The sequence below is a fragment of the Chionomys nivalis genome, chromosome X (assembly GCF_950005125.1).
Source record: "Chionomys nivalis chromosome X, mChiNiv1.1, whole genome shotgun sequence".
NCBI lineage: Eukaryota > Metazoa > Chordata > Mammalia > Rodentia > Cricetidae > Chionomys > Chionomys nivalis.
In genome coordinates this window covers 18,011,254-18,034,380 of record NC_080112.1, presented here as the reverse complement: position 1 = coordinate 18,034,380, position 23,127 = coordinate 18,011,254, and the positions used below count along the sequence as shown (strand labels likewise).

Below are 23,127 nucleotides of genomic sequence, written 5' to 3'. Positions count from 1 at the left end.
GGGTCACCACACATGAGGAACTGTATTAAAGGGTCACAGAGTTAGGAAGGTTGAGAACCACTGCTGTGGACTAAGCAAAAAAAAAGTTCAGGAATTAAAGACAAGATTGAGGAAAACAAACTACATGGGAAAAAAAACCCACAGCAATCATGACCACAACTTCCAGGAACACTGGGACATGTTGAAGAGACCAATTCTCTAAAATTTCAGCTTAAAAGAAGGAACCAAGTTACAGTCTAACCGCATAAAGTCATGGAAATCCAGCAGAAAATTCCCCGAACCTAGGGAAAGATATATGCAAGTAAAGGAGGAATTGCAAGTAAACATGACCAGAGAAGCACCTCTCCGTGTCACCTGATGGCTCTAATGCGGAGGGAGCAGAACAAAGAATAAATACTAGAAGTCTCAGGACAGAAGTGCCGAGTTAGGTCGAAAGGCAAAGCCGCGGGCTTAAGGGAGACTTTCTTTGCACGATTCGAATGGACGATTACCACAGGCTGATACATCTTAAACTCTGAAAGTCAGTAGTTTTCAACCCAGGTTACTACGTTCAGTGGATAGATTTCTCCTTTGAAATTCGAAGAGAAATGAAGTCCTTCCAGGAGCAGCTTGAACTAAAACAATCCACCGCCACTCAGCCATCCTGAAAAAAGACACTAAAGGAAGAATATTACACACAGAAGACGAAGATCCACAGCAGTGTGAGAGCGTGGGGAAGAAAAATATCACTACAAGGGTAGAAAGACAAACAGCAATTGGAAAAGAGGCAAACATTTTTACCTTAGCAAGCCCACGAAGCTTTAAAGTGAACAAGGAAGAAAGCGGCACTTACCTTGCAGTGAGCGCTCTAAATATAATCGTTAACTACGTAGAAAATACGCAGCCTGAGGGGTGGGGAGTCGACTTGACTGTAAAGCGCCTGCTCAACCTGCAGGCGCACCTTAGGAACCGTCAGACACAAAGGCACTTATCTGTAAGCCAGCACCGGAAGTCAGAATGGCAGAAACAGGACAGTCCCTGGGGCTTGCTGCTGGTTGGGCTAGCCTGACCAGTGAGTTCCACGTCCACTGAGAGACTGTCTTTTAAAACTAGGGTGGAAGGCACTGGAGGAAGACACCTGATGTCATTCCCTGGCCGTTACAAGCACAGGCATGCATAAGTGAATACACCCGCATGAAAATGTGCAAACACCAAAAAATATGTAGAATTGAGAAATGTTTAAAAACAAACAAACCAAGATTCAACTGTGTCCTGTCTCCAAGAAACGCACCTCACTGTCGTCAAAGATTAAAAGACGAAAAGTCAAAGTATGGAATATTGTATTCCCAGGCAAACAGAATCTATGTACAAACAAGAGCGGCTATACTCTCAGCTGAAAAAGCTGACTTCAAGACGAAAACTGTAAGGAGGTATGAGGACGGCCACTGCCCCTTTATAAAAAGAACAATCCGTCAAAAAATGTAACAACTGTAAAGACGCACAGCAAATGGCGGAGTTTGTCAGTACTGCATTGGGCTATTAAACAAGAGACTTCTTGGAGTAGCTTAGACCAATAGTGAGCCCAGATTGGAGTTCCCCACTTCTCTCCCCGTGTCTTTTATCTGTCTGTAGCTTCTGACGTGGGGCTTGTCTGTTGTTTGTCTGCCATATGTATGGAGTTTGACTGTCCCTAACAAAGAGCTTTGCTCTGTACTTACTGAATAGCACAGAAAACACGGTATGGGGAAGGAATGAGGAATTCTTTTCTACAGTAATCTTTAACCGAGTTTTGCAAGGGAAGAAGTTACTTTACTGACACTAACTGACCCGTAATAGCATTCAACACTGCAGAGAGATGTTATCAGCCGGATCTTCATGCTGCTTCCCACGTTTATGGGACACTTGTCATGTAAGCTTGCTTTTAACCAGTGAGCTGCTTTCAGCACACGATTCCCACAACACACACACATACATCCTCGGTCGGTGGCATGGACGCATACATACTTTAATATTAAAACTAGGCATTTAGCTTAGGTAGTAAAATCTGATTGCATAGGAAAACCAGGGCTTAGTAATATTGGTTACATTGCTTTCTTAAAATCAAGTTAAGCAGCCTGACTTCACACTAGAACAGCAGGTTACACATGTAGTTTTAAATAATCTCAAGATGTAGTATTAACTTGGTTCCAAGATCTGGAAAAAGTTCCGTTTCTTGAGACAAGAGGTGTTTTCTGTAAAAGCTATTCCTACATGGGTGCAATCAGTTTCATAGATCAAGAGGTACTGGACGGGAAGGATCGGGGAGATCTGGATACAAGAAGAAGGAATGATTTCAACACCACATTCTCATCCACTGATAGATCATCCAGGCAAGGAAATCGCCACACATCAGAGGAAAACTGCTCCTTTCACCAGACTCTACCAAATAGCCAACAGCTACGAGTACACACTTTCCTCCTCAGCCTGGGGAACCATTTGCAAAATGGATGACATTTTATCTCATAAACTAAGTCTTACCAGATCTAAAAACTTGCATCTTATTAGATGATAATGGTATAAACTCAGGAAAGCACAGACAAGCCAACAGAGATCAGACACTAGATTTCTGATGATTTATCAGATCAGCAAAGAAAGCAGGAAGTGGATTTTTTTAATCCCTACGGTTCAGTGATGATGAAAACACAGTGTTCAGGATGCAGTGGAGGCAGTTCTAAAGAGAAAAGCATACAGGCCTGAGTCCCCACAAAATGAAACCCAGAGAGATTTCAATAAACCTAATGATGGTCCTCAGTCTTAGACAAATTATAAAAAAGCCAAACATGAAAACAGAAGCATAGAAATAACAACAAAGCAGAGATTAATGACTGAAAAAATGCAAAGATGAATGAAATAAACAGTTTTATGAAAAGATAAGACGAACAAACCATGAGCCAAGATAACCAAATGAAAGAGATCTAAATGAATAAACTAGAGGATTTAAAAAGGCCATGGCTAGAAATGAGAGTGAAATTCGGAGGAGTTTATGCGACAGTTCAAGGAACACTGATGCTAGTTCAGTGGCTGATCTGATAGAATTCGACCACAGATCCCATATTGTGTACACAAACTGCTAAGTCTAGACTGTCACATGAGAGAAAGCAGGCTATTCTGTCTCCTGTCGAAACACTTCAGTGGGTTACAGAAGTTGTTCTGTATTCTCAGTTGCTTTCAAGTCGTGAAGAGGATTTGAAGGTTAAGGCATCTTTTAAATGAGCAGCTACTTCCCTAACCCTTTCCTGCGCTTGAAGTTGATTGAGGTTAAAGCAGCCTCGCCCCTGTGCACGGAACTGTACCGTGACATGCTGCGGGCTTACCGCCCACGTTTGGATTTTGCTTGCTAATCGCTTATTTAAGATGCTTATCAGCAGGCTGGTGGTGGCAGAAACTAATCCCAGGATTCGGGAGGCAGAAGCAGGGGAATCTCCATGATTTCAAGGCCAGCCTGGTCTACAAAATGAGTTCCGAGACAGCCAGAGCTACACAGAGAAACTTGTCTTAAAAAAAAAAACAAACAAACCAAGACAAACAACAACAACAAAAACAAAGTAGCAAAACCCAAACCCCATAAGATGTTTGTCTTAGGGCCAGCAAGATGGCCAAGGGGTAAAGATGCTTGCCCCCAAGTCTGACGACCTCATTTCAATCTCCTGGCAGAACCCGCAGTTGTCCTCTGACCTTCACACTTGCTCCATTGCATATGTACACGTGCGTGTGTACACACACTCACAAACAAATGCTTAAAAAGATGTTTATTTCGAATTTCAGGACAGATTGTGTCTCACAGTAGAATTCAGTCAATGGATCTAATTTATATACCAATAAATTAGAAAATCTACAAAGAATGGATAAATTTGTGGACACACAATGGGCACTTTAAACAACCTAAACAGATAAATAGCAAGCAACGAGAGTAAAGTGATAACAAAAAGTCTCTCAGCAAAGAAAAGCCAAGACTCACTGCACCCATGGTTGAATTCTCCCAGATCTTGGGAGAACTAACATCAGAGCTCCTTAAATTGCTCCATAAACTAGAAAGGAAAGCACCCATGCCAACGTGTTCTGAGATCCAGTATCATCTGGATAGCCACACAGAGTAAGAAAACATCAGAGGAACCAAACTCAACATCTGTAAGCCTAAGCTGACGACACATTAAAATGACTATAAGCCATGCTCACGCTGGGTTCTCTCTAGAACTGTAGCATGACTCAACTAATACAAGGTCGTTGTGGCGAAAGGAGAGAACCAACTCCCACAAGCTGTCCTCTAACTTCACACATCCAATGTGACTTTAAGGAAGTAGCAATGCACGAAATCCAAATTCAGAATCAGTAGCTCTGCTACACACCGATAACAGAGTGAAATTGAAGTCAAGGGAACAATTCCGCTTCAATGGCCTCCATATACACCTGGAAATAAACCTCACCAAATAAATAACAGAGCTCTACCATGAAAGCTGTAAAAGACTGAAAAATAAATTTAAGGAAAGGCTAGAAGATGCGAAGACTTCTCAAGCCCATGGGTGTGTTTGTGAATTTGCCATGTTACCTAAAATGATGTATAGGTCCAATGCTATCCCCACCAAAATTTCAGTGACATCATTCACAAAACTAAAAAGAACTATAAAAAAATCTAGATGGAAGCACAAAAATCACCAACAAATAATAATATCAATCCTGATGAAACAAGCACAATGCTGGAGGCATCACAGTCCCTAAATTGAAATTATACTACAGCCTGTATTGACATCCAGATGGAGAGAGAGAGAGAGAGAGAGAGAGAGAGAGAGAGAGAGAGGAGAGAGAGGGGAGAGAGAGAGAGGAGAGAGAGAGGAGAGAGAGAGAGAGGGGAGAGAGAGGGGAGAGAGAGGGGAGAGAGAGAGAGAGAGAGAGAGAGAGAGAGAGAGAGAGAGAGAGAGAGAGGAGAGAGAGAGGAGAGAGAGAGAGAGAGGAGAGAGAGAGGAGAGAGAGAAGGAGGGGAGGCAAGATAGGAGAGGAGAAAGAAACCAGAGACAGACAGAAAAAGGGAGAAGAGAGGAGGGGAAGAGAGACACAATGAAACAGAACAGAGAACCCAAGAAATAAGACAAATAAACAACTATTTCTCAACAAAGGTTCCAAGATACATAAATGGAGAAATGGAAGCTTCCTCACCAAGTGCTGCTTGACACGTACAAGACTCAAACTAGACAGAAAAACAGAAACTCAGAATGGATTAAACTCTGACTTGAAACACTGTAACTGCTACAGGCAAACAGGAAGAACCCCTTAAGACATGTACAAAGGCAAGGACCTTTCAAAAATGATCTCACTAAGGCCAGGGACAAAAAAAGAAGAAATGGCAGATGGTGCTGCATCCAACAATTACCAGACAGAAGAGATGGGACCCAAGCTGGTGTCACGGATGATGCGTGGAACCCAGGGATCGGAGCTCCAACGGAGGATTGCTCCAAGACTGAAGTCAGTCGAGGCTATGGAGTGACACCCAGACTCCAAAGCAAAGCAAAGCAAAATGAAGTGAACGGATATATACCATGGGCACAAAAGTGCTGAAGTGGGAGGAGCAAAAGCTTATGAAAAACTTCACTTAGGTTTAAAACCCAGATAAAATAGAATGCAAGAAAATTCCCATGAACAGAGAATCTGAATGTTTTGTATCTGGAAAGATTCATCAGAACAAAAACTGAAACCTTTGTATCCACAGGCTTCTGGTACGGAGTCTTCTAAACATTTGGGTGGAAAAAAAAATGTGTTACACAAATAATTTCATAAAACAGAACAAAGCAGACAAGTTTCTTGCTCATTTTGTGAAGTCAACAGAAGGTGATGCCAACCTACAAGATGTACGTTAGAAGAGAGGACAAGTACGAGGAAGGCTCTCCTGAGAACAGAAACAAAGATCTGTTTTAAAGTGTGTGTCTGTGTGTTTGTGGATGCACACGCACATGTGCCATGGTGCAAGGGTGAAGGTCAGAGGACAACTTGTGGGTTCCACCACACGGGTACCAAAGGCTTGGTGGAAGGAGCCTTTACTCCTTGAACCATCTTGTTGGCCCTGAGACAAATACCTTAAATAAAGAGTATCAAGAGCCGGGCGGTGGTGGCGCATGCCTTTAATCCCAGCACTCGGGAGGCAGAGGCAGGCGGATCTCTGGGAGTTCGAGGCCAGCCTGGTCTACAAGAGCTAGTTCTGGGACGGGCACCAAAGCTACAGAGAAACCCTGTCTCAAAAAACCAAAAAAAAAAAAAAAAAAAAAAGATTATCAAGAAAAAAAACCAAGCCATACGGCATGTCACGGAACAGTTCAATGAAGAAAGGCAAAACTGCTTGAACCTCAATCAACATTAAGCACAGGGAACGGTCAGGGAACTAGCTGGTCATTTTAAGTTCAAATTCTCTTTGTTATTTGAAAGGATCAGCAACTGAGAATACAAAATAATTGTGGTAAGCTATTGAAGTGTTTCGACAGAAGACAAAATAGCCTGTGATTTCTCTCATATGACAGTCTAGATTTGGAACTATATATACACAATAGGAAGCAGCAGCAGGCTCAGTGCAGAAGCAGAGGGGGGAAAGGGAGAGGGGAGGGGGACGGCCAGGTGACCATGAGCACATGAAGATGAGATCTGAATGACACCCATTATTATGATGCAGGTCAGCATAACAATTAATAAATAATAAAATGTAGGCAGGGTATGGTGGTGTCTGCCTTTAATCCCCATGCTTGGGAGGCAGACATAAGAGGATCTCTATGAGTTTGAGACCAGCCTGAATTTTACAGTGGACTCCAGGACAACCAGAACTGGATAGAGAAATGATCTCAAACCTCTCCCTGCCTGAAAAAAAAAAACTAACCTACGAAATAAATAAAAAATACAGTGTGTCTATGAAACAAACAAAAACCCCTACTCTGTGACAATGTCAAAATTCACTCAAAAATAATAAGCATTTTCTGCCTAAAATCTTTAAACAAATCAAGGACGAATGAATGAATACCCAACTGCCAGGCCAGCGCAGCTTGGATACCAAAACTGGTGGAGGGTGCTAGGGTTGAGACACGAAGGCTTCTTTTCAGGTGGAAGAACAGCAACCTTTATTTTGCCCCGAGCTAAAGCTGTTCTTCACCTGAAAAGAAGCTTCCGTGTCTCAATCCTGGCACCCCCCACACCCTCACCACTTTACCCCCCACCTCACCCCCCACCCCACCCCTGCCAGTCTCAGCATCCAGGCTGAGCTGGTGTGGCATACACTGTGAAATCCCATCTTGAAAACAAACAACAAAGCAGAAACCACTTTCTTATCGGAATTTCCTTCTAGAAAGGTGACAATCTCATTCAAAATCCTATGTTCATTTGTTTTGAAAAATGGAGACCTGATAATAAAATGAGTACGGATATGAAGTCTGCACCGTCTAAACAGTCCTCAAGTAAATCAGAAGACACACTGAGGGATAGTGGGTGCAGTGTCCAAAGCAAAGCGAGTAAACACTGGAGCATGAACAAACAGCACTGAGACAGAACAGAGTCTGGAAGCCAGCGTGGAAAGCTAATCTTTTTGTGGAGTTATCTATTTCACAGAGGAGGAAAAATTTGCCCTTGACTCCTGCTTCGTGGGAGATGTAAAATAACACCTATATTGTTCTTTGTATTGTGGGAGAGAGACCGAGACAGAATCAGAGAGACACTCTGGGTGCTCGTGGGCCACGGGATGCTTGTGGAGGCCAGAGAACAACTTTCTAGACCCAGTCCTCTTCTTCCATCTTGGGTCCAAGAATCACTGAAGGAAGGCCCCAGACGCCAACACTATGCAAAGACAAAGAGTCTTTGTTCTAGCAAGTGGGGCCAGCACATGTACAAAATGGCAACCCCGAAAGGAGCACACAGGCCCCTTTTAAGCTCAGCTGGGGGGATTTTAGGAACAGATAGGTCATCACAAACATGATTGGTTAAGCAGGCTGTTGCTACATTAGTACAGTTTTAATTGACTGTCATTATAGTTTTACCATTCGGGGGACACATTTGAACAATGCAGATTATGTTTTAGGGAGATTACAGGAACTGTCTTTTTTGGTCACTGCCTTGGGTACTGTGGAGACTGGCTCAGGCCTAGTATGGGCTACCTCCCTTATAGTCCTTTTACGAAACCGAAAGTCAGGCCCAGCTGTAAACACGGGAAAGTTCAGGCCTTCCGGTACCGCCTACATTTGTTGTTCTTCTGTGACAGGTCTCACTAGGCAGGCGTGAATTTGCTATGTAGCCTAGATGGGCCTTGAACTTGCAATCCTCCTGCCTCAACTTCCTTTCCCAGTTTGGATTATAATCTTACACACACACATCTCCATACTAATGTGAGGTACAGGGAGGGCTTGAGATGTCTTTTACTATTCCTTCCCCCCATCCTCCACCTCCTTTTCTCTTTCCCTCCTCACTTTTGCCTTGTCCCCTCCCCTTCTGTCGCACTCCTTCCTTCGCACCTCCTTCCCCTTATATTCTCACATCTCCCTCCTTCCTCCTGCTCCCAAGCCTTGTAATTTTGGGGTTACAGGCACCTGTAACTGTGTCAGCTTTTTATGTGTGTCCTGGAGATTCGAACTCAGGTCCTGTATCCATCAGATCTCCCTATTCCCCTCCCACTATCATCCTCCCCTCTCCACCACACATGTGACCCAGACCCATAAGCAGAGATCAGAAAAGCACTCAAATGTCCTACATTCTGCCACCTCTTTTCAGCTCCCCCCAAAGGATATGCTTTGCGCAATTGCCTCTGGGTAGCTGAGGAACGTCACTAAGGATTCATGGTCATCTGGGTCTGGGAAGGATTAATCAAGAAAGAACCCAACTTTGACGTAGATACTTAAGTTTGAAAGCATGCTCTCCATCTTGAAAAACAGCAGAGGAGACTTGGACTAGCTGACTCCAAAGAACCCCCATGCATGTGAAAGCAAAGAATAAAGGAAGGGTCCCATCCTCTAGGGTACTGAGAAGTTCTGCTGCCACCCAGGTTTGATGAGCACACACCAGAGGGGTCTCTACTGCACTGGAATTGCTGGCTGTGGTGATGGACTTTCCATAGAACACCATATATGTCCAGAATGCCAGTTCCAGATATTCTTTTGAGATTTTTAATGACTGAAAATGAAAGTTTGGGTCAGCCCACCAGGAAAAAAAGCACTGGACAGTCACCTTGATGAGTACAAAGGAAATAGGAAATTGTTACTAAAAGATCCATAAGAATGGATGCAGAAAAAATTATCATGGCAGGCAAGATGCCTCAGTGAGGAAGGGTACTTGTTGTCAAGCCTGAGAACATGAACTAAGTCCTGACATGGTGGAAAGAGAGAACTGGTGCCCCCAAGTTGTCCTCTGTGGTGGTTTAAATAAGAATGGTTCCCATAGGGTCATATATTTTAATGCTTGGTCACCAGGGAGTGGAACTGTTTGGGAAGGATGAGGAGGATTAGGAGGTGGGGCCGTGTTAGAGTGGGTGTAGCCTTGTTGAGGGAAGTATGCCATTGGGGATTGTCTTGGAGGTTTTAAAAGCCCATGCCAGGTCCTATCTGTGTGTCTGTCTCTTTCTCTCTCTCTCTCTCTCTCTCTCTCTCTCTCTCTCTCTCTCTCTCCTGGTGCTCCTTTTTCCTCAAGCTGTATGTTTTTTGTATTTTGTTTGTGCACCTTACTCCTTTCCATTATAGATATGCATAAGAGTGACCACTGATGGCCTCCATGTGACACAGTCAATTTCTTGGAATCTCCTCTGCCATTGCCATTCATCCAAAACCCCTCAATTTGGTCTCAGGCATATTTTTGGAACAAGGGCCAAGAACAGTCATGTTCTTTGCCAAAATATCACAAGAATGATCTCTAGGAACGTATTGGCACAGGAGACCACTTCCTAAATATAACCCCAGTAGCACAGACACTGAGAGAAACAATTGATAAATGGGACTTCCTGAAACTGAAAAGCTTCTGTAAAGCAAAGGACACATTCAATAAGACAAAACAGCAACCTACAGAATGGGAAAAGATCTTCACCAACCCCACATCAAACAGAGGGCTGATCTACAAAACATACAAAGAGCTCAAGAAATTGGTAGTCAAAAGAACAAATGATCCAGTAAAAATGGAGTACAGACCTAAACAGAGAACACTCAACAGAGGAATCTAAAATGGCTGAAAGACACTTAAGGAAATGCTCAACATCCTAGTCATCAGAGAAATGCAAATCAAAACAACCCTGAGATTCCATCTTACACCTGTAAGAATGGCCAAGATCAAAAACACTGATGACAACTTATGCTGGAGAGGTTGTGGCGAAACGGGAACACTTCTGCATTGCTGGTGGGAATGCAAGCTGGTACAGCCCCTTTGAATGTCAGCGTGGCGATTTCTCAGAAAATTAGGATACAACCTTCCTCAAGACCCAGTAATACCACTTTTGTGTATATATTCAAAGGATGCTCAATTTTACCACAAGGACAAGTGCTCAACTATTTTCATAGCAGCTTTGTTTGTCATAACCAGACCCTGGGAACAACCTAAATGCCTCTCATTGAAGAATGGATAAGGAAAATGTGGTACATTTACACAATGGAGTATTACACAGTAGAGAAAAATAATGACATCTTGAATTTTGCAGGAAAATGGATGGAGCTAGAAAACATCATTTTGAGTGAGGTAACTCAGACTCAGAAAGACAATTATTATATGTACTCACTCATAAGTGGTTTTTAAACATAAAGAAAAGAAAACCAGCCCACAAATCAATCCCAGAGAGAACCTAGACAACAATGAGGACTCTAAGAGAGATATACATGGATCTAATCTACATGGGAAGTAGAAAAAGACAAGATCTCATGAGTAAATTGGAATCATGGGGACCATGGGAGAGGGTAGAAGGGGAGGTGAAAGGAAGGGAGAGGAGCAAAGAAAAATGTAGAGCTCAATAAAATCAATAAAAAGGAAAAAGATTATAGACATTGACATAGTAACAGAAAGCTGAATAATTCTTCAAAGTTGTAGATGAAAAATCGTTATGAAACTTGTCTTCTTAATTCTATGCTAAATACATATAAATATATTTGTTAATTCCAGCTGGAGAAGTACTGGAAAAAGATTAACAGCAAAACTCGTGGGTATTTTGTTTTTATCAAAGTTCTTCCTTGGGGAAACATGGTCATCCCTTTATTCAAAGGGTTCTGGGTCTGCAAACTGGCTCAAGTCTGGAAGTTCGTTCATAGGCTGAGATGCCCTTTTGCAATGGTTCAATGGAGCTTTTCTTTCATTTGTTTGAGAATTTTTCTGTTTATAGAGATGAGCAAAAATTCAGCAGACTTCTTATCTATTTCATGCCTGGAAATACCATGATTGATTTTCTAGTACCAAAAGTGTATACTTGTGATGCCACCATAAAATTCAGTTTGCCTGTGCTGCCCATTGTGGGTCAGCCATATGGGCACGGCTGTCTAATATGTAAATATAATTTAGCACTTTCGCGCTGTCTCCTGGCCCCTGCTACTTTGGGGCCCAATTAAATCCACTGTATTTCATTCATCAGACTGAACAGCAGCATCTCCAACCCTAAGGTCCTCTATCCTCCACGAAAAAACAACAACAAACCAACAATAACAATATACACAGAGTCTAATCCTGTGAGTGACTGAATAAAAATGCAAATTAAATTTACAGGCTTATGGAAATTCTTAATATCATGTTACTGGAAGAAATGGGATACTGAAAATTAAAATAGGAATCTACAGTTGCATTCAGGGAATTTGAACACAATGACCCCTGTGTTAGAGAAGATTGCCAAAATAAAGCAAAATTTAAAATAGATTGAGTGAGTTAGGATTTTCCCAGTGTTGGAGGCTGGAAATCCAAAATCAGGATGCCAACATGATCAGGTTTTGCTGGGGGCTCTCTCCCAGGTTTCAGACTACTAGTTCCCTGTGCTATCCTCATGTGACAGAATGTGGATGACAGAGCTCTCTGAGGTTCCTTTTACAAGGGTACTTAAACAATTCATGAAGGCCTCACAGTCATGACCTAATCATTTCCCAATGGTCTTAATTCCTAATTGTATCACAATGGGGGTAAGATTTCAACAAATAAACTTGAGAGGGACCCATTCAGTTCACTGCACAGTCCTAAATACTGCAAGATGTTTTTGTCAGTAAAAGTATCAACCCTTCCACACTTACCTGAGGAACTCCTTTCTCCTTTGCCTGAATAGTCTACAAAGGCCTTAGATAGTTATCTTACAGGATGCTACTGATCCTTTGCTAGAGCTATTACCATCATGGACCATTCTTAACCTGTATCTAGACTCAATTTCTCATAGGCAAAATTTGAATTAAAAAGTATGGTAATCATCCCTCAAACTGTGTTTTTCACATCTGAAATATGTATAGATAATTTATTCACATACATATATACCTGGGAGAAACATGTGAGAATGGTTCTTAAAGATATTAGAGGAACAGCAAGATGACTCCTGGAGGTAAAGGCACATGTCTTGCAAGCCCAATGACCTGGAGGAAGTGTGTCACTGTGGAGGTCAGCTTTGAGGTCTCCTATGCTCAAGATACTACCCGTGTCTCAGTTCACTTCCTGTTGCCTGCAGGATCAAGATAAAGCTCCTTATCCTTCACTCTCAACTTCTTCTCCAGCACCATGTCTGCCTGCATGCTACCACGTCCTGCCATGATGATAAAGGACTAAACCTCTGTGCTGTGGGAAACTGCTCTTATAGCCTATAAAGATTTGTCACTTTTATTGGTTTAATGAAACACTGATTGGCCAGTAGCCAGGCAGGAAATATAGGTGGGGTGACCAGACTAGGAGAATTCTGGGAAGAAGAAAGACTCAGTCTGCAGTCACTAGCTAGATGCAGAGCAAACAAGATAAGAATGCCCCACTGACAAAAGGTACCAAGCCATGTGGCTAAACATAGACAAGAATTATAGGTTAATTTAAGTTGTAAGAGTTAGTTAAGGGGCTGGAGAGATGGCTCAGTGGTTAAGAGCACCAACTGCTCTTCCAGAGGTCCTGAGTTCAATTCCCAGGAACCACGTGGTGGCTCATAACCACCTATAACGAGATCTGGTGCCCTCTTCTGGCCTACAGGCAGGATACTGCATAAATAAATAAAAAAGAGTTAGTTAATAATAAGCCTGAGTTAATAGAGCAAACAAATGATAATTAATATAATCTTCTGTGTGTTTCTTTGGGACTGAATGGCTGTGGGACTGGGCAGAACAGCAACTTCTGTCTACCCCTCTGATACTGTAAGTCACCCGATTAAATATTTTCATTTAGCCACCTGATGTGAAAGCTGGGAACTGAGCTGAGGAACTCTGGAAGAGCAACAAGTGATTTTAATTGCTAAGCCATCTCTCCAAACACACACACACACACACACACACACACACACACACACACACTGGAGTATGAAAGTGGAAACCAAAAAAGTTTTTTGATTTTATTCCATCTTATTTTTATATTTACTCATTTGTTAGGGACATGTCACAACACACATGTGAAGGTCAGAGGACAACTTTTGAGAGTTGATTCTCTCCTTCCACCCCATGGGTCCTGAGGTCAAACTCAGCTCATCAGGCTTGGCGACAAGAGCTATCTGGCTGCTCCGTGACCCTGTCAATGTGTTTATATGCAAGTCTTTATGTGGCTATATTGTCCCCCTTTCTCTTGGATATATATTTAAAAGTTGAACTGATGGGCCATTTGGTAACTTTAGGTCTATTCTTCCTCAAACACCACTCTTTCCTAACGCTGCTACACTACTTCAAATTCCTACAAGCCATGTCTGAGGACTCTGATTTCTTCAGACCATCTGCAATACTTGTTGACCCCAGTGATGGGAAAGGCTATCTCATTGTGCTTTTGATTTTTATTTCCTCAGTGGCTATGAAGGCAGGTGCCTATTTGTGTGTTGAAAGTCTTTCTTTCTGGTGTTGGCCAGGACTCCTAAATTCTGAACTCCTAAGTTTTTCTGGCATTCCTATTTTTTCCCAGGGCCCCTACTTTGGCAAAAGAGTAAAGCAGTGGAAAAATCTTTTTGTCCTCTGGAATATCCTTTTCTCTTCTTGGACGGAGAAATTTGCTTGTAAAGTATCCATTTGAGTGACAGGAAAAACCAAGGGTGAGATTTCACCACCTAGAAGAGTCTGTCTCAGATTTGACACTGGAGCTCATGGAGGCCGTGGGTGTTGTTGGAACTTGGCAGGTCTCTACCTGTGGCAGAGACCTGAAGTGCAAAGGAGGTGCTAAGACTGTGTCTCTGTGACACCCCAGGGAGGACATCTGAAGGTCAGGATATGAACAAGGGACAGAGACCATTAGGCGTCAGGGCGGCTGCCCAAGGCATGTCAACCAAGTTAAAAAATGTGCCACAGTCATGCTGGACATCTCTGAGCCCTGGTGGCACCCCCCAGTTCCTGGACTCTAAAAGTTCCTGCTGGTCCCTGCTCAAGCCTGGAGACAGAAGGAGGCTGGCCCTGAGGGAAGTTTCCTTCTCAAATTACCACCTTGCAACAAGGGGGTTGAAGGATGCAAAGGACTTCCATGAAATTCAGCAGGTTAAAATGAGCCAATTGGCATGAAACCCACGAGCTTGGAGGGGTCTTTGTCTCCACAGCACAGTTTCTTTCTAGTCGTTTTCAAAAGTCCATTGAGAACTGCTGACCTCCCGGGGCCAGCACCTGCATTTTCTTTACATACAAGCCCATTACTTTTCTACAAGTTTAATCCTATGAGCCTAGGAGAGGAGAGGGGTGTTAAAGAGACTTCAGAGTTTAGAATTCTAGGTCAAAAGGATAGTCCATTGAAAGATTAGGGGAAAGACAACTACGGACAGAAGGCAAAAGTAACTTTCCAGTTTGGGTGCAGTGACCCCAGAGGTGGCCCTATAGACCTGGAGAACAAAGGGCCTTTGTAGATGAAGTCTCTGGAGGCAAAGAAAGCTGCTCTTTCAGATGTTCAAGAGGCCATCTTAGAGCAACCAACCTGGGGGTTGCACTTGGTATAGGAAAATATCAAACTACTTCAGGAGGGCATTTACATTCTTGTCAAAGGAGGGTCTCTGCTCAGCCTGAGAATTTTACCACATGTTTGTGATTTTCCCAGGGAAATAGAGAAGAATTGTCGGATTCTGAACTGGAATGCCCCCCCCCCACCTTAGAAGTCCAGCTTGAAAGATCCATGAGTTCGTTAGAGATTATTTACAATGTTGGGCCATTTACTCACTGTCCCTACCTGCTTCCCTATCATGTACCCTAAGTCCTGTTTTAGGGAGTTTGTGTGGTATCCGGAACAGGACAAGTGCAAACTGGACCTTGATAAGAATGAACTCCATCCTTGTCCTTATCAGAAATGTTGAGGGTCACGGCGAACGCTGTCAGCCCATGGGAAGACTGTTTTGTTGCAATGTGGGCCGTAGCCTTGGTGCATAAAACAACTACATGGTAACCTCTGCAGAATGCTGTTCCTTTGGCTAGAATTTGGAGAACTAGACTCCCTGCACTTCACCCCCCCCCAATTTTGTGGGGCTTTTGGCTTTTACTTTTGTTTAGCCCACTTTTCTTTTGATCACTGGAGAGGGATTTGTGATCGATTCCTTTTGTTTTGTGTGTTAAAGCTAAACCCCGGGACACTGGAACCCAGCAACAGCACAAACTGCAACAATGAACGCTTACTCCCAGGGCATCACAAATACCAATCAAGAGTCATGGCCTAGGTTGCCGAAAAGAAAGCCCAGTCAACATGCAGAAGCATCATAGACTTCTAAATGTCTATGCTATTATTAAGTCCTTCAGCTATTTAGGTTTTTCAAGACAAAAAGAACTGTATGTATATAGCTATCCATACTGAGCCCTCTTAGAGGTAACTTTGCCCTATACTTTGGTACGCATGTTTTTGCTGGGTTTTGCTTTGTATCTGTACTGGGGATTGAACCCAGGCCCCAAGCTTTTTCCCCACATAGCCCATATCCAGAGCATGTTCTCTCTTTGACACTAGCAACTTCCTGCCAAGTTTGGTCATGCAGCTGGCTGAAGAAACAATTGTCTTCATAGTGTGGGAGGTATCGTGACTGCTTACCTGGCCCATGAACTGACGTTTTCTTCAATAACCTTATGAGTTTGGTTTGGAAAGCATCTTTATTTACCTGCATAGGGGGCCTTTTATTTAAATTCTTTTGCTACTATTTTAACAATCCTTTTATAAAACCATCAAAATAACCTCTGTGGAATTATAAGGCAAGTGAAGATATCATTGGAGCACCAGAATTTGGGGGGCTCTTACTGCAAATGCTAACAAACAAGGAGAAATTTAACCTCTAAGTCACATTTTATTCTGAGAGCTGGACAGCTAGGAAGACAGAGGTTTTATTTTATTTTTGCATTGTATGTGTGTGTGTGTGTGTGTGTGTGTAGGAGTGTGGCGTGTATGATATGTGGGAGAATTTGTTCGCCATGGTGAGCATACGGGTATCAGAAAATGGCGCGCCTGAACCATGGCTCTGCTTCTACCACGTGGGTTCTGGAGCCGGAAATCAAGTCACCAGACTCAGCTGCCAGAGCCATTACTCATTTGGAGCCATCTTGCTGGCCTGGGAATGACTATCTTTTAAAGATTCTCATCTCCAGTCCGTAGACTTTAGAGGAAGAAAGGATGGAAAAACAATTGCTTCAGAGTCCAGATTTTTGCCTCTGGTCAGCTAATCAGCCCCATCTTGGAGACGTGCGGCATCTGCGCTGCTCCTTATCAGCCCCTGCACTCTCCCCTCTAACTCTGGGTGGCTGGCTCAGGTGCTTATCGGAACAGTGAATCTAGTTAGTATCTGCTGGTACCGGCCTTGTCCTCTCTCCTCCAGGGCAGCTGAACTGGGGGTGGGGTTAGGTCAGCACAAATAAGCAGTTAGGGCATACCAAACTGTTAATCAAATGGATGTTCAGATTTCTTTCTATAATATGGAATCCAAATGTATCACATAATATAGAATAGTAAAGAGCCCCTGTCTGTCCCTGTCAAAAAATATCACCATATTTGGGTATCCAAAATTGTTTTATATATATATTATATGTATATATGTAATATTTTCATTGATTTTCCAGGTTTGTACAGCAGTGTTTATGAGATGGGTCTGTCCTTATTATAGTTAATCTCCTATAGACACCTACTGATAACACTGAGCTGGGTGAGGCCTGTTTATACAAGAACAATTACAGAAATCCTGTGACAATACACACACATAAAGGCACATCTGTTTTCCTCTTCCATATGCCTGAGCCCTGTGCGATTCACCCACCAATCACTTAACAAGGCACATTGACTTCTATGTATACTGTTAGACTAATGTAACGATTCAGGCGTGACGCACTACACGGAACATATCGGAGCACTTCAGGGCCATGCTTGTAAATGTTGCTGTTTTCCAATCTGTGTTGCCTGTGCCCTGCTCCATTTGTACCCTGATTTCCCAGGAACTCAGTGGATAACTTCTTCTTCATAGTTCAATGAGCAAACGGCTCCCACATTTGTGAAGGCATCAGCTTTGACTGACAGCAGGAGGGCCTGACTTTGTGTCTCATGAAAGCCGTAGGAAGATTGTTAGGGTCTGGTTAATTCTGTACTTCCCACGCTTTTGTATCTGTTGGCCCGGCAAGCAGTTGCAAGTGCTCTCTGCTCCTGTGCCAGCCACAAAGTCACACTCCCAAAGCCAGAGCAACTGTCTGTGGAAAAGCTCATGGCCATTCCTTGTGAGTCGGCACTGTTTTTACCAATCACACCCATCCCCCCCCCCCAGGTTTCAATTCCACCACAGGTTTTTTTTTTTTTTTTTTTTTTTTTTTTTGAGACCAGGTTTCTCTGTAGCTTTGGAGCTTGTCCTGGAAGACAGTATTTTTTTTTTCTGTGTGTATGGGTGTTTTGCCTTCATGTATGTCTGTGTACCATGTATACATCTGTTGCCTGCAAAGGCCAGAAAACGTTGTTGGATCCACTGGAAGTGGAGTTACATATGGTCGTCAGCCATCACGTGCATTCTGGGAATTTAACTCAAGTCCTTGAGAAGAACAGCCAGTACTCTTAACCTCAGAATTCTCTCTCCAGCTCCACCCTCAAGGCTCGCACAGTGATCCCATTGACGGGTCCTTTTCTTTCTTTACCCAGACGGTCTAAATGAATTTGTATCGCTACCATTGCCTGTTCCTCTTTTGTACCCCAGCTCACCAGTGCCACTGATGTGTCAAACATCTTTAAAGATGCCTGGTATCTGTTCTAGTGCCTTATCTGCCAGGGCTATGTGGTTTAGTCACTGGAAGTGGTCCAGTAGCTTGGAAGGACACCAGTGCCACCATGGCATGTTTGGTATCTGTCAGGATCAGCAGATAAGACTCCATACTGCTGTAAGTGAGTGTCACTTCCACAGAGTCTGAAAAGTTGCCATTCCCAGAAGGGACTTGGCCAGAAGACTTCCTCCTTTGCTATTTAGTTATTCTGTGTACAGTGTACTGCCTGCAGGCCAGAAGAGGGCACCAGATCTCATGAGAGATGGTTGTGAGCCACCATGTGAAAATAAAACATTGAACTCAGGACCTTTGGAAGAGCAGCCTGTGTTCTTAACCTCTGAGCCACCTCTCCAGCCCTGCCCCCACCCGGAAGATGTTTATGGTGTTTGTTATTTTGCTACTGAAGCAGGTCCAGTGATGCAGCCCACCTGCTGCCGGGTTTTATATATAACAAGCAATTTCTGCTTCTGTATGCCTATGCATGTCCCACCCCCTTTCCAAGAATGGAAGACCCCCGAAAAAGCAAAACAAAACAAAGCAATAATGGAACCCAAACCCTATAAGAAGAACTTGTTTCTGCCGTCACCCCCAGCTGTAGCCCTCTGGACTGCAAACAAATGGGCCCTGGGACCCAGGAACATATAACTATTCAGCCTGTGCCACCAGAATCTTATCTGACTCAAAAGCCTCTTGAACCTTTTTGGTCCAATCCCACATGATCCCTCTTCTATCAGATTATATAAAAAACAGGCAACCTGAACAAGATGGTGGGCAAAAATGTGCCCACGATGGCGAGTGTCCATACTAAGTTGACACAAGCTGGGGTGCTTTGGGAAGGGGAACCTCAACTAAGAAAATTACTGTCATGTAGCAGTTTCTTCTGATAGTGAAACATTCTAGCAGGAACCTCCTTAACAGCAGGTAAACAACTCAAAATAACTCCAGGAAGACCCCCAAACTGACCTGATTGACTAGGCCCCCTCCGATGCAAGAGGAAACAAGCTGCTGAGAGTCCCTCTGAGAGAAGCCGAGCTGCAAAGAAGACTCTGAGAGCAGACCAGCTGCCCGGAAGCAGAAACCAGCCGAGCTGCCTGGAAGACTAGTTTAAAACAACTGAGTCACCTGGAAAGGACACTCTGCAGCCTGTTGAGATGCCTGCAGGCTGTGCAGTGTGCTCCAGGTTCCCAGCTCTGTGAGCTGTCACCCATGCTGGGGTGGGCTTTGGTGATGCAGCTGTCTTTGAGTCAGTTCTGCTCCTATAAGTCACCTCTCATCCATATTCCTGTAACGTCATTAAAACTCATTCAATTAGCGAGTTGGTCTTTGGTGATATCTTAACGTTGGTCTGTCAGCGGCTCCCTCTCTGGGGTGAGTGTCTCCCCAGGAAAAATCTTATCACACAACAATGATCCCACCGTACTGCCCTGTGGGCAGGACTATATTGCATTTTCTTAATTCGGGGTTGCTTCCTGGGCTAGTGGTTCCGAGGGCTCTAAGAAATCAGGCTGAGCATGAAAAGCAAGCCAGTAAACAACACCCCTTCACAGCTTCTGCCTCCAGGTTTCTGCCCCGTTTGCGTTCCTATTCTGAACTCCTTTGATAATGGACTGTGATGTGGAACTCTAAGTTTGGAATAAACCCTTTCCTCCCCAAGTTGCTTTGGCAACGGTGTTTTATTGCAGCAATAGAAGCTCCGACTAAGACAGTTGGCATGTTCAGGGCTCCTAGAAACCCCATTAAGCGGGCCCTCCTGTTACAATACATGTATTTGCTTCCCCTTAATGTTTTGAGAAACAAGCAAGAGAGATGGCTCAGCAGTTGTGAGCACTGGTTGCCATTCCAGAAGACCTGATCTTGATTGTCAACACCCAGATGGTGACTCACGGCACATGGAATTTCAGTTCCAGGGGACCCAATGGCCTCTTTCAGCCTCCATAAGCACCAGGCACACACACGGTCAACAGATGTACACACAGGCAGTCTTAGTCATTTTCAGTTGCTGTGACCAAACACCATGACCAAAACAATTTATGGAGGACAAGCTTGATTTTGGCATCGTCGTTCCAGAGGGCTATGATCAGGGGAGCATGGGAGCAGGAAGGTGGGGATGGTGCAGAAGTAGTAACTGGGGCTGGGGCTCTCATTTCAATCCATAGGCATGAGGCAGAGAGAGAGAGGGAGAGAGAGAGAGGGAGAGAGCAGGAACTGCACTGGCTTTTGAAACCTCAAAACCAGCTCCCAGTGACACACCTCCTCCAAGGCCACACCTTGTAATCTTTCCCAAACAGTTCTTCAAACTCAGAATCAAATAGTCAAACTTAAGAGCCTATGGCGGAGCCAGGCAGTGGTGGTGCACACCTTTAATCCCAGCATTCGGGAGGCAGAGACAGGCAGAGCTCTGTGAGTTCGAGGCCAGCCTGGTCTACAAGAGCTAGTTCCAGGACAGGACTCAAAGCCACGGAGAAACCCTGTCTCGAAAATAAAAAAAATAAAAAGAGCCTATGGGGATGGGCATTCTTATTCAAACAACCACACAGGAAAACAACTATTCACATAAAATAAAAATAAAATTTAAAAAATAAATTTAATGACTTTCTCTCACAGGTATTAATGTATATCTTGCCAAACCACAGAATTCCCCCAAATTTACAGCTGTGCCAGGCCCTTGGACCTTATATAGATTAATATACCATTATTGCTCTTACAGATGTACTTGTATGACCTCCAGATGTTTTTCTAAATCTGTAAAGAGGTTATAACACTGTTTATACAGTGCATTATTTTTCCCAAGAGTGGGAAGGATAATAAAGTGAGGTTCGCTATCACACGGCAAGTAGCAGAACTTGTGTGCAGCCATGGGGCAAGCTATGAGCCGGCCAAGTTGCGCTGGCCGTGGGGTGCAGGGGTTACAGGAATATTAAAAATAAAACATCAACAAGATAAAAAGGAGCACAGGATCCCATCACTTGCTTTAGCTGTTCCATCCAAAGAGCCATGTTGGCACAGTCGACAGTGGGTAGCACTGTGTTTAGCTCCCTCTAATCCATAGCCATTGTCCAGGAGCTGGATGGTAGCTTTACCAGTTACCATTATGCCCCTCCGCAAGTTACTATCTTTATTGTTTGTGTCTTCAGGATAAATTTTCTGACTTTGGGGTGTAGACTGTTCCTCAGAACCACTTTTAATCCTAGGAGTTTTCCGAGAGGGAAAAGATAAGCAGTATACTCACAAAAAAGCATGGGGGGGGTCCCGCCCCTAGTTCCGATGGACTTAGATTTCTTGTGCTCTTTGATCTCCATATCTATTGTCAACTTCCTATTGGCTTAGACGAAATACCCACAGATTGATATGCACTCCATCCCAGTGGCTACCAAATCCCACGTGGCCTTTACGTTATTCGAAGGCCAACATGCTTGTGGCTCCCTGTGGCACCTCCCGTTGCCCTGTGTGGCTACCATGTGAGGAATTGTTGGGGGAGTCCCCCTGTATAAGATCACTTGATTCCAGCACAAGAAGGACGCCATCGGAAGGATATGCACCTTCGAATCTTTCCTGCCTTGGGGAGACTTACTAAGACAGCATTGGGTTTTCTACCAGTGCTTCCTGAGCACACCAGCATGGCACAGGTCCCACTGTGTGCCCTTCCTGCTCGCTAGAATGGGTAGCTCTTGGTTGTTTCCTGCTTTTCGTGTCCTTTTGGCCGCCTTCAGACTGCAGCTTTGGTTTGTGCAGTGGTTCGTTTGGAGGAAGAGACCTGGTCAGTTGTCCTGATATGGACAAATTCAACAGAAGTGCAATATACGGGCTGCCCATGCAGACTTCAACATCACCAGCGCATAAATTTCATTCATTTTCATTCATGTCATTTGGGTCGGAGAGAACTTCCCCCACCCCAAAGATCTTGTGTTCTCTTTAATATGGAACCTAATAAAGCCACTAGGGACCAAAACCTCCTCTGAGGTCCCATTGCGTTAAATATTGGGAGGGGGTCTTAGTAATCACAGTTCTATCTGGCCTGGTAAATTGGCATCAAAAGCTGCCTCCTACATCCGCAGCTCTCATAACATCACCTGATCCTCCAATGGCTTTCTAATCGCTATAATTTATTGATACGTTGGCAGGCAGCATTCAAGTCTTGCTAATGGCCCACGTGAGCCAGTCCTCAAGGAGCGAGTGATTTCTTTCATACAGTGGGAGGTTCTGCAGACATGGACAGGGAAAGGAGGAGGGCTCGTTATGCTGCTTAGTCCCGTTGCCGGTAATGTGCTGAAGGCTGATTCATATTCACGTCCATATGCCAGAGCCTCGCGAACCAATTACTAATGACTTCCTTCCTAGGCCTGCTGAAAACCTTTTCTCAATTCAAACAGCTCGGAATCCGCATATTCCCTAATGACCACGGTTTCTTAACTAGGGCCACTGTCAGTTTCTTTGTCTCCATGCTAAATTGTGAGCTTTTCTCTTCTTCTGTTCCAAGAGTTGGATTTGGTGTGCGGGGACAGATAGCATCCACACCTTTTACCTCACCGTTTTCGCCTTACTATCCAGTTCTTTCCGTGCACCTTAGGGTTTGGTCCCAGGGACAAAGGCTTTGTTTGGTTTTGTCTTTTTCACTCGTGTTCCATAGTCACGAGCGACACTTCAACATCTCCATTTCACCCTGCATTTTTATCTCATTCTCTTGTCCGCTCAGGTGAATGTGGAGGACACGCCTTGCCTCGCATGTTGCTAGGGGATCCCCTGTAAGCTAGTGACACAGAGGCTGAGCAAATCGTATTTCCTACAAAAGGGGCCGTGGGACTGTAGT

General features: G+C 43.9%; 1 protein-coding gene across 1 annotated transcript in view; it reads right to left on the bottom strand.

Annotated features, from left to right (window-relative positions):
- Positions 1-23,127, bottom strand: part of Mmgt1 (membrane magnesium transporter 1) — a 58,747-nt gene that overhangs the window by 4,055 nt on the left and 31,565 nt on the right. The window lies entirely within an intron of this gene.